Genomic DNA, 13,226 nt, shown 5'->3' on the forward strand with positions numbered 1-13,226 from the left:
AGAGTCAACTTACCAATTATAATTCAAAATTTAAATCAAGCCTAGGATTTATTATTAGAAGAGATACTGGGAATGGTCTGAAGTCACAGTGTTAGCAAACGTGATCTTCAATATTCTGTTTAATGATTTCAAAGACTAAAGCACTGAAGTTTCTATTCTGTTCTTTGCCTGTGTACATGTGAAACCCGCATGCCAATTACACATCAGCATCTGGTGAATATTTCCACCTTCTTTCCAAACAGGAGGCGTATGACAGAGTATTTTATAACAAGTGATATATTTAAAAATAAAAAGAGTTTCATGTAACTAGGAGCTCATTATCGATCCTGAGCAATGAAGAGTAAGACATAAACTTTGAGAAAAAGGTAGAAGCAGTGATAACTAAGGGAAAAAGTCTAGCCAAAAAAGAAGGGATGTGTCAAGCTAAGTCCATCATGGACATAAAGGCTACCCCTGTTGTAGCTCAAAGAACACGCCTAAAAAGAAAAAGGGCACAGGGCTAGAGCACCAATGGAAAGAGACCACCTGCCACAAACACAAATTCATAAAACGACTATATAACCGGCCCATGGAGCAGCTAGGACAAAGGACCATCTGATCCTCATGGCACTGTCTCACAGGACCCCTTCCTTCACCATCAGGAATAAGAAGCCACCTAAAGAACCTTCTCCTTCACCGATACAGCTAACAGCCCTGCTGAGAGAACCTGGTAGGGCACTGAGCTATCCTGCATTTGATTCCACATTTCACAAAGAGCTGAATGTCAGATATTTTAAACAGGCAGCAAAAGTTTGAGAGCAAATCTAATTTAAAGTGTAGTTCTGCTTTGAGAAATCAGTTTTTGAGGCATTTATAAACCACTGAAAGGCGCATTCTAAAATGGAATTGCCTGCACCATCTTATTAAAGCCCATGAGGATAAATATGAAGTCAGCAGTCATGGGCTTTTTAACTCTGCATTAATTGGCTGTGGATTCTTTGACCTTTAATTAATTAAAATAGACGAACGTTCTATTCGCAAGAGAAGGTTGAAATCATGCAAACTGGGAGAGCAATACAAACAAGCTGCTATTTATCCCATTAACAAATAAATATTATAAAACCTGATGTTAAAATCTGCAAGCACTATTTCTGACTGATTTTGATATTATTTATTTAAAACCTATAACTTTTCATAACTTTTTTCACTCAAAAGGAAAAAGAAATCAGGAAAGGAAGGAAATACTTCCCTTTAGGTAAATTAGTCAGACATAAGTAATTTTCAAATGTCTGTGACCTAGTCCCAGTATTAAAAGAAGCTTCTTTAGTGGAGAATAATTCCAGGCCAAAATTCTAGAGCTTTTATGAGGTACAAGAGTTTTACAAGAAGGTCTGATTAGATCAGCTAAGAAGAGATGAAATTAAAATAATATACATGAGTAGAATTATATTTTGCAAATTTAACAAAAAATGATTTTTTCTTATTTTGCTTTGGTTTGCTTTTATAATTTAACTGGTGAACAATTAAAACTATTCTGTTAAAACCGAAGTAAATTATTGAAAAATCTCCTAGGATTTTTCATTTAAGCATAGACTCCAGGGAAATCTTTTTATTTATAGGAACCATGTCAATGTATAGAGGAAAGTCTCAGGAATATGAGGGATAGGCAGTTATACGTTTATCCTCCTGTTCAAAGACAGATGCTTTAGTGCAACAATTTGAGAAATACCAGGTTTGGCAATCTCTAAAATATCTTCCACCTCTAACATTCTGTGATTCTACCCTGTGATTATCATAATTTATTGTGCATTCTTAGTTCCATCCCAAGCAGAGGACTCTTCTAGTCAGGTTCTGGTTGCCAAACATTTCTTTCATCCCCTGAGGGAATAGAGGACAATCTCCATGAAAGAACTCCTGGGGTCTTTCCCCTTTTCCAGTTGTAGTAATATGCTTCCCCCACCATGTCCACTGCACTACAGCCAAAACAGAACTAATATCAGTGCCCAACATATTAATTGTTCATTTTTTATATTTGTATTATAGCTGACTCCATTTTATATTCCTATCATTTTTTTTTCCTTTTTTTAAACCACTCATGTCCGATGTTTATCACTTTTAATGTTATACATACTTTTTAGAATTAGGATAAGGTATTAAAATTTTATTGTGATTATCATATTCAAGGCACTAAGCTTTACACAAACAACATCATCCAAAACTTATCACCCTGTGAGGTAGGCATTGTCACCCATTTTTTTCAGAATAAGAGAATTGAGGCTCAGGAAAGGCATTTGCCAGGATGAAAGTTACTCAGTGTCTTGGAGCTGGGATTCAAGCCCTGGAACCTTCCCTCCAGAAACCACATTATTATCTTTCTTAATAGCCTCCCAATTAGAATGTTGTCAGAAAGTCATAGTAAATTATTCTGGTAGCTTGACTTGGCTTCAAGTCTTTGTCAGATGTTAGGTCATTTCTATTTCTGGTCTCTTCAAATTGGCTGGCCTTTTCTCTCTTTCCATGTTTAGAGTCACCATCCTTTTTGCTTTTATTGCTATTCCAGAGAAGCTGGACTGGTCTAAAGAACTCATTTTTCTCAATTTTAGTTACTTTTTTAGTTCCAGAACTGTACTTCAGCTTCAGGCTCAATTACCTAAAATTTCAATTCAGAAGCATAGATTCATTTGTTTAGTCATTCAACAAATTTTAACGAGTGCCAGGCCCTGGGCAATCTTCAGTGAATGAGGCAGGCAAAGTCCCTGCTCTCATATTTCTTGTGTTCAGTGGGAGTAGACAACAATAAACAAGTATACAGGGGGCACCTGGGTGGCTCAATCAGTTTAGCGTCTACCTTTGGCTCAGGTCATGATCCTGGAGTCCTGGGATCGAGCCCTGTATTGGGCTCCTTGCTCAGCGGGGAGTCTGCTTCTCCCCTTGCTTATGCTCTCTCTCTCTCACTCACTCTCAAATAAATAAATAAAATCTTTTAAAAATAAATGAACAAGTAAGCAGTATAACATATTAGGTACTGACAGATGCTGTGGAGAAAGTAATGTATGGCAAAGAAGATGGGAAAGTCTGGGCCTCAGGAGGTAGACGTGTGTTGTTGCCAAGTTTATAAGAATGGTCTGGGAAAGCCTCTCTGATAAGGTAATATTGGAGCAGAGACATAAAATAAATGCAATTTTTAAAAAAATATAATGATCTGGGAAAGAGAGGCATAGCAACAAGAGCAAAGGCCCAGAAGCAAGAACAATTCTGGAGTGTTTCCCTAACAATAAGAAGGTCTTTGGGCTGGGCCTGAGTGAGAAGAATGAGTTGATGCCTAAAATTGTTTGACTCATCTCTAAGTCATTCAGTAATGGCATTTGACTATAAACCATCTTCGAGAAAACTTATTTTAGACTATATTAATATTTTTAAACATTGTTTAGCACTTTAGAGAACAAAAAACTTTTCTCAGATATCTCATTTTCTTCTTGAAACATCTTGTCACTGAGTGATGGGTGTGATTTGATTATCCTAGCAACTAACAAAGGGCCTGACACATAGTAGGTACTCAATGAATGTATACTTAATTAATGAGTTAATTAACTCAATGGCACAACTTTTACTTTTCAACTTTATCATATTCATTTTTACTGAACATCAGTGATTGGATTATTGTGCAGTGAAGCTTCACAGCCTACGGAGGTGCATTCAGCCATTTGCCTCCTCCCTAATATGTTTATATACTTAGTTTTTGTGTTGATTTACACTTTTTCCGCCTAATTCTTCCATTAATTTTTTCAGCATCTTTTCTTGTGGTCAGTTTCTGAAGGCTAACTTATCTAACCTGCTATATTTTTGGAAACCAGGTCACAAAGCCTGTAGACCTATATGTAAAATAAAGTGATTCCCAGGGCGCCTGGGTGGCTCAGTCATTAAGCGTCTGCCTTCGGCTCAAGTCATGATCCCAGGATCCTGCGATTGAGCCCCGCATCGGGCTCCCTGCTCAGCCAGGAGCCTGCTTTTCCCTCTCCCACTCCCCCTGCTTGTGTTCCCTCTCTTGCTGTCTCTCTCTGTCAAATAAATAAATAAATAAATAAATAATCTTAAAAAAAAAAGTGATTCCAAATGAGAGCATGAAACCCTTTCTTAAAGAATGTTCATAATTTTAAATGCTTGCTTCTGGGTAGCTTTTCTGATTTCATAGGCATTTTTCTTATTTCTGCATTTCCAGTTAGGTTCCAGCAGACTAAAGTTGCGAGGCAAAGTATACACCTGTGTCTTTACTAGAGCTTTCATAAAAAAAAAAAAGTCATAAAGCATTTCAGTCCATTCCAAAAAGGATCCATAATCTGATCTAAAACCACACTAAGAGGTTCTTCATTGACCCAAACTTGCCCTTATTACCTGAAGCACCCAGAGGTCTGTCTGAGCCCCATTTATCCCTCACTGAAGCAAGAGCTACTAATCAATGAATAGGTCAACCAAGAAATCAAAGAAATCAAAAAGTACATGGAAACAAATGAAAATGAAAACACAGCAGTCCAAAGCCTTTGAGGTACAACAAAAGTAGTCATAAGAGGGAAATATATAGCAATACAGACCTACCTCAAGAAGCAAGAAAAATCTCAAATAAACAACCAACCTAACCATACACCAAAAGGAGATAGAAAAAAGAACAACAAACAAAGCCTAAAGCCAGCAGGAGGAAGGAAATAGTAAAGATTAGAGCAGAAATAAATTACATAGAAATTAAAAAAAAAAAAAACACAACAGATCAATGAAACCAGGAGCTGGTTCTTTGAAAAAATTAATAAAAGAGATAAACCTCTACCCAGACTTATCAAGAAGAACAGAGAAAGGACCCAAATAAATAAAATCATAAATTAGAGAAGAGAAATTACAACGTATACCACAGATACAAATAACTACAGGCCAATATCCCTGATGAAAATAGATGCAAAGAACTGATACAACCCAATACCCAAAAAAACAATCCAATCAAAAATAGGCAGAAGATATGGACAAGACATTTCTCCAAAAAAGACATCCAGATGGCCAAGAGCACATGAAAAGATGCTCAACATCACTCATCATCAGGGAAATGCAAATCAAAACTACAATGATACTACCTCACACTTGTCAGAATGGCTAAAATCAAAAACAAAAGAAACAACAGGTGTTGGTGAGGATGTGGAGAAAGAGGAACCTTCTTGTACTATGAGTGGAAATGCAAGCTGGTGGAGCCACTTGGAAAACAGTATGGAGGGTCCTTAAAAAGTTAAAAGTTAAACTACCCTTCCATCCATCAATTGCACTACTGGGTATTTACCCCAAAATCACAAAAACACTAGTTCAAAGGGATGGATACATGGATGCTGCTATGTTTATAGCAACAATATTTACAATAGCCAAATTATGAAAGCAGCCCGTGTCCATCGACTGATGACTGGATAAAGATGTGGTATATGTGTGTGTGTGTATATATGTGTGTGTATGCACACACACACACGCACACACACTGGAATATTACTCAGCCATAAAAAAGAATGAAATCTTGCCATTTGTAATGACATGGATGGAGCTAGAGAGTATTATGCTAAGTGAAATAAGTTGGTCAGAGAAAGGCAAATACCATATGATTTCACTCATATGGGGAATTTAAGAAACAAACAGATGAACAAAGGGAAAGAAAAGAAAGAGAGGCAAACCAAGAAATAGACTTTTAACCTTAAAGAACAAACTGATGGTTAGTGGAGGGGAGGTTGGTGAGGGATGGATTAAATAGGTGATAGGGATTAAAGAGTGCACTTGTCATAATTAGCCCCAGGTGATGTGTGGAAGTGCTAAATCACTATATTGTACACCTGAAACTAATATAACACTATAAATTAACTATACTGGAATTAAAATTTAAAAACTTAATTTTAAAAAAAGAAAAACAGATATGCTACTTAAGGGGTTTCCAACATACCTCTGCAGCCATTAGGGGAAATCTAATTTACTCTGAAATAATAGTATGTGGGTTGAGATGCCCCAGTCCCCTTATATGGAATCCTACACCTCTGCTTCCTTCTCTGCTTTGCTGCTAAAAGCAAGTATTTTAAATTATTAAGGTATTAAAATTATGTTTATTACAATACATAAAACTTTTTTCTGTATAATTGAATGAGTGAGATATAACTTATAGTTTCCTAAATATACTATATTGTAAGAAACTGTGAACTACTTTTATGTTTTGGTTTTTTTTAAGATATTTTTTATTTATTTATTTGACAGAGAGGTAGAGAGCACAAGTAGGGAGAGCAGCAGGCAGAGGGAAAGGGAGAAGCAGGCTCTCTGCTGAGGAGGGAGCCCGATGCGGGGCTCAATCCCAGGACCCTGGGATCATGACCTGAGCCGAAGGCAGCTGCTTAACCGACTGAGCCACCCAGGTGCCCCATATGTTTCTTTTTTAAAAAAGTACATTAATATTTTGACTATTTAAGTATATCAACCATAAGCTAAACAGAGTATGCATAACAATTTCAAGTGAATACTTACAATAGGACTTACTTAATTGTTCCCTATTTTCCCACTCACGTATCATTATTTGCCAATTTCATGTCAACAAATGTTCTAGCAAAACCATCTCTCACCTGTATAATTTAGAGGTCATGTATAATGTATGCTCTGGACCAGTTTAAATATGTAACAGAAATAATTTAAGATTACTATATAACTATTTTCTCATTGCTTTCACACAGACCTTTGTCCTTACTCTGTTACCACAATACAAACAATAAAATATGTGAACACTGAGTTGGAGAATGAAGAATTCACTAAGGTCACTTAGAAAGGAATATAAAGCCCTGTAAAAGTTACTATGAGACAGCTGCTTACACCATCTTCCTCTTTTCCTTAAAATCCTCAGTGCCGATTAGACAACCCTGAAAAGCACTAAGTCCCAATTTGAAAATACCATTTGAAATTTTAGGCATATGATTTTACTCTAGATGGGTCACAGGGAAAAACAGAAGATAGAATTTTGTGATAGGATGATAAGGAGTTTCTAAGGTTCTGAGAAAGGGACAAATGATTCCATTCATAGAGCTAAAACTCTACTTCTATGTGCTAGGAAAGGTTTTGGGGCCATATATCCATTTTCTCATTTGGTCTTTATAAGCAGTATATTGTTATCATTATTTCGCAGAGGAGGAAACGGATTTGAAGAGGATCAATAACTTGGCCAGGCTTAGGCAGTAGTCAGATGGCAGAGTCAGACTCCTAAGTCACCCTGATTCCACATCTGCATTCATCATGCCATGTTAGTGAGGCCACTCAAGGCCTGAGCGTTCAGTATATGGTGGCCATGGCTTAAGGTAATGTCAACAATAAGCAAGATAATCCCTGAAACACCTCACTATAATTAGCAAATTCCCAGATGAACGTTTCCTATCCATTTTCCCAAATGTGATAGGGCTCATGTAAATCATGGAAAACACACTCCAAACTTTGGTATTTATATTTTAAGTACCAGGATGAACATAGTTTCCTCCTTTTGGTGTGTAGACTTTAAATTTAGACAACTAAAAACTGAGTGATTGTTTTACCATTAGGAATGTTATTGTCAGGTAGTACAGCTCTAGATCTACAGGTTTCTTGTCAAGAGAGTTTAAATACTGTTACAAAAAGTAGCCAAATCTGATGTATTCCACTGGCTGACCCAATTGCCTGCATTTCCTTCTTATTTCCCACCCCAGTGTCATTGGGTAGGCAGGTCAAATAGTAGAGTTGGCCCCGGCCATTGTTTTCCTCTAAAGCTGTCTTCCTTCAAATTATGCAAGATGCCTTCACTCTAATATTACGCCCAGTTAACTGTTTGCAGCAAGTTTTCGTGTCTTCCTGGTCTGGGAACAGGTCTTCTATACAGATCCTTCCTAGTTCTGCACCTGTGAGGAGGAGACCAATGTGCCAGCCCTATGACACCTCCAGCCCTTCCGCACCCTGCAGTCCAGCTCCACACCAGGTGGACAGAGGGACTGCTCTTTACTATGGACACCAGGGGGTAAACATTCCTGGTTGGGCTGGCTATTCACTGACCAACCTAGTCTTCCCGTCCCCCTCACACCTTTGGGTTTTGGAAACTAGGAGTGACAACCAATTAGTGAAAGTGATACGAAAAGCCACCTCTTACCCCCTTCTAGTGGATTTTGTCACCAACGGCTTGTTATGCCAGTGGTATCAGTGTTCAGCGTTAGTATTCTTGTGTTTCTGTGGACAACAGAACCAGTGAGCTTTGAAATCCAAAATCCTTGCTTGAATCATTTCCTCAGCACTTAACTAGCTTTGTGACTAGGGGGAAGTCACTTAAACTATGTAAATCATGTCTCCTGTGTCCGAAGTGGGAATAATGATCTTTTACATTAAATGCCTGTGATGCCAGAGTGTGCACATTTGTGTGGAGATAGACACAAGATCCTGCAATTAGCTGCCCAATTGTTTTCATTTACTTTAGGAGATACAGATACATTAGGTATATTTATAACTAGTATTCAGCTGATTAAGAAAATATTGACTCTAAAAATTCTGTGCTGAAACACTATTTTTGCCTATTGCTAGAAAACCACACCCAGCACTAAAATTTCTTCCCCAGCTTTCATTTGGCTCACCAACTCCTTTAGTTACCTTATAAAAGATAAAACAGGTCAAAATATCATCTGGGAAACACAGATAAGAAACACAAAATTAGTAAACGTTCCCTCAAAGAATGTCACACATGTAATGAATACTAATGTGAATCTCCATTTTTTTTGCAGTTATTTTTAAATTTTGTCTTTGATTTACTTTAATTGATATATTCACTCTGTTAATGAAAGTTGGAGAAAGTCCAAAGATATATAAAAGCTCCCATTTTGCTCAGTTCTCAGAGCTCAGTTTCTTTAAATTAGATCTTCTTGGCCTTCAACTGGATTTTTTAATGCCTGCAAGTGCTTTTAGCTTTATAGAATGAACCCTCAAAAAACTAAGTTAGTACGATAGCATATACATATTCAAGATTTGAAAAAATCATTTTGGAAATAGTCAAATTTTCATGTTAAACTCTATTCATAGTTTAATTTCTTATAATTTTAACTGGATGTTATATTCTATTTTAATACTTTCATAGCATTTTCAAATTCGCTGAAAAATTGTTTTGTTTGCCAAAGAATAAGCAGAATTATTCTTACCCTCCTATCTCCTGCAGAAATGGCTACCTCATTGTTACATAAATATGTATTGATACAGAGAGCAGTATTTATATTCTGCAAAAAATGTAAACAACCAAATGTACAAGAGTAAGATGAAATGGTTAAATAAATTATAGGGCACCAATTTGATGCAGTATTCTGCACTCATTAACAAATTTGGTTTTGGAAGGTTAATGTGACAGAAGAAAGCTTCCTAATATACTATTAAATGACAAAGGTGGGGCGCCTGGGTGGCTCAGTCGGTTAAGCAGCTGCCTTCAGCTCAGGTCATGATCTCGGGGTTCTGGGATCAAGCCCTGCATCAGGCTCCCTGCTCGGCGGGGAGTCTGCGTCTCCCTCTCCCTCTGTTGCTGCCCCTGCTTGTCTCTCTCTCTCTCTCTCTTTCTCAAATAAACAAATAAAATCTTTAAAAGATAGATAGATAGATAGATAGATAGATAGATAGATAGATAGATAGATGATAGATAGATAGATAGATGATAGATGGATGACAAGGCAAAATTTGAAACTGTATTTTTAGCACTAATTGGTACAGTTCTAATTTTTGCTTTATGGCTCTAATTTCACTTACCTATACCTATATAGACCTACATATAATTGGGTAGTTATTGGTAAAAGTGGGAAGAATTCCATCATAATTATTAACTTATCCTGAGAGGTGGATTTATTAGTGATTTTGAGTTTTTAATTAGAAAAAGTAACATGTTATTTAAAAAATAATTACTGATACATGGAATTATAAATTACCTTGCTATATATATAAAAAGTTTTGGAATAGTTAAAAATAAAAGTACCATTTTTCAATAATCAGACCATTCCTGACAGTAGAAATCTATGTTCTTAGGGTTCTTGGCCTGGAGGAGACCACTAAATGGTACCTCTGCAGGTGGTTGTGATTCTTTACCTTCTCCATGATCAAGGTACTCTGCACATCATAGAGGGTTTGCTTACCCAAAATGCATGTGGTTTTCTGAATTTGGTATTAGAACATTGACTTGGCTTATTATGATTAAATTTTTAGATATTATCACACCACTTTTGGCATGTTGCACATAAAGAATAAAGCAAAATATCATTTATAACAGTTTTGTAATATTTTATTCATAGTAATAATAGACTATCTCAGTTTTAAATAGACTAATGTTAAATAAAATCATTCTAGCAATGAAGAGTTTCATGAAAAGGGTATCATCTAGGGATACTGCTGGGTGCTCTAGCTTCTAGCACAAAAGCATATTTTGAAAAGATGGAAGTAATGGATGAATATATAACATTGTTCTCATAGATAACCCCAAAATCTGGTTCATAAAAAATATATAAAAGATAAAAAAATTACTGTTTATCTTAAGTATATAAAATATCATCTAGAAATAAATTTCCCTCTTCACCATATATAGGCATAATGTTAGTATCTACCATCTGTTTCAGTATATCTTTTATGTGCTTCAGTGTTTGTTTCTAGAATGTCAAATAAATGTGTAAAATGCCAACTCAAACCTGCATAATCAGGTCTTGTTCAATAATTTGAATCAATGTACTCTAGTTGATTTAGAGGTTAGTTCACAGGTACATTATTTAGCTTCTAAGGCCTCAGAACAGGATAGGCTTGTTTGTTTGTTTGTTTGTTTGTTTCTTATCAAGTATTTTAAGTTTTAAAAGGCAATCAAGAGTCACAAAGCAAAGTTCAAGTTCAAGTTTAGTTGGGGATTTTATTTTCAAAGAGACAAAAAGAAAAACTTCCAACTTTAAAGCACTGAACACACAAGAAATTATTTTAAAATGGATTTCAAATCCATATTTTAACCATTGAATAAAGTGAGTAGAATGAATAAATGAAGTAAGTAAGATGGATAAAGAAGAAGGTAAGATCAAAAGGGAAGGAAGAGCCAGCTAGAATTTTCAACAGGGGAGAAGAAGTGAAAAAGAAGAAGGAGGGAGAAAGGCTAGAGGAGACTGAAGGTCAATAAAATGAAAAAAACAACTTTAAGTAAATGAGACAGATGATATAATTGTAATATATAATATATACGTGTATATATATACACATACATATATATATAGGGGAGCCTGGGTGGCTCAGTCAGTTAAGCGTCTGACTCTTGATTTTGGCTCAGGTCATGGTCTCAGGGTCATGCGATCAGCCCAGCTTCTGGCTCTGCACTCAGTGGGGAGTCTGCTTGAGATTTTCTCCCTCTGCTCCTCCCCTCCAATGTGCACGAGCGTACTCGCACTCTCTCTCTCTCCCCCTCTCCCCCAGCTCATGCTCTCTCTCTCTCTCTCAAGTAAATAAATCTTTTAAAATATATATACATATGTATATTATAATTGCTGATAATTATATCAACACCTAATATTTTAAGCCACTTTTAAAAAAATGCTTATTAAGCCCTCCTGCATATATTACCTCTTTTATAACCCTCATCACAACTCTAGGAGTTAGATAATTGTCTCCACTCTAACAAATGAAGGGAAAAGTTCAGAGAATATGAATTGTCTAACATCACTGACAATAGCAACCATGTTAGTAGTAGTGATAGTGGCCGAAGCAATAATAGAGCAGCAACTAATAAATGCTGAGCAGCTATTATGTGCCAGTCACGGTGCTAAGAGCATAAAAGTATGTCACCCTCACAACAGTGCTCTGAGATAATTATTATTATCCTACTTTACATGTGATGCATCTGAGGTTTGAAAATTTTAATAACATGCCCAATACTGAATAGGGGCAGATCTAGAATTCCAGCTGAGGCCGTCTGACTCCCAAGTCTTAAATACCTTCGCTGTAAGTCCCAGAGCTGGCACTTCAATCCATACCTTCCTATTCCATACCCTATGTTCCTTACATAAGGACAGAAAGAGAAAGGCTCACACCTTATATCCAGGCGGCACCACTCCCCACCCCTTCACACAACAGGATTCTGGGTCCCACTATTTGTCACTGCTGAGCTGACCAAATTCTCCTTCCCCTGCCCAACCCATGCCAAGGCCCTGTGATGACAGAATCTAATGACAACTGCCATCCAATGACATTGCCATCATTAACCCTTTTGATACTTAGGCATGGAAATCCACAAACAGACCTGTCTTCCATCTTTGAGTGCCGTCAGAACCCACATATTTCCCAGTTCAGTTGTGCAATCAAAGGAAGTTGTTCAAGTAAACAGAGTAGTGATAGAAAAAAATTTAGATACCTAGTTTTCAAAAACTTGTCATTGGTCAGATGAATTTAAATTTGAGATTCAGAAGTCCTCTTCCTGTTTTTACACAATAAGGAGAATCACTTATATGCACAGATAAGGCATACAATCATGGGGTAATCTCTGAATAAAAGGTATGTCTATTTATATCCCAAAAAAAGATTGAAATCTTGAACATTATGGGGCAAGGCTTCTGGGTATCAGCTTTGCTACTAAAAAAAAGATTTTATTGTGGGCCCATCTATACTATGGAAAGAGGGGGAAAGAGTACCTCATATGGAATCAAGGAATCTATATCCTTAATCTACGATTCACCACTAATTTTATCTGTGAAAATGAGCAAGTCATCTCTCCTCAGTTTCCCTGTATGTAAACGAAGTGTTAACTAAGATCCTTTACAAATCTAACATTTAGTGTTACTTTCTGCCTAGTTGAAGTGGGTACTCAACTACCATAGTCTGTGTAGGGAGGATGGCAGGGAGAGAAGGAATAGAAGACTAGGAATTTAAATGAGAAAGAAAAGAAGAAGGAATAAAAGAAGTCCATTAAAAATTCATAGCATGGTAAATACTTTATAAGATGTAACATTTAAAACCCTGTTTTAAAAGAGTTTTACTGTCAGAAGTAGGGGTTTTTGTTTGTTTGTTTTTTAATGAAAGGCCAAATTAGAGATGTACTTTATCATGATATCCTCTTTAGAAGAACAGTCACTATCTTGTGGAAATCTAAGACTCAAAGATTGAAGTCTTGGATTTTGAAGACCAAAGACTTATCTGAGAAATAATAATGATTCTTTCAACATACGTTGCTGCATAGTTTCACTTAAAGAGTGTCC

The 13,226-nt window shown here is 36.5% G+C and overlaps 1 protein-coding gene and 1 long non-coding RNA gene across 6 annotated transcripts in view; one reads left to right on the forward strand and one right to left on the reverse strand.

Annotated features, from left to right (window-relative positions):
• The window catches only part of LOC123848297 (uncharacterized), an 844,895-nt gene that overhangs the window by 683,751 nt on the left and 147,918 nt on the right, over positions 1-13,226 (reverse strand). The window lies entirely within an intron of this gene.
• LOC123848295 (bifunctional heparan sulfate N-deacetylase/N-sulfotransferase 3) overlaps positions 1-13,226 on the forward strand; it is a 176,962-nt gene that overhangs the window by 40,930 nt on the left and 122,806 nt on the right. The gene's annotated exons all lie outside the window — the stretch shown is intronic.

The sequence above is a fragment of the Mirounga angustirostris genome, unplaced genomic scaffold (genome assembly GCF_029215605.1).
Source record: "Mirounga angustirostris isolate CCGP_5_RB_7025 unplaced genomic scaffold, mMirAng1.0.hap1 SCAF_2, whole genome shotgun sequence".
In the NCBI taxonomy this organism is placed as follows: Eukaryota; Metazoa; Chordata; class Mammalia; order Carnivora; family Phocidae; genus Mirounga; species Mirounga angustirostris.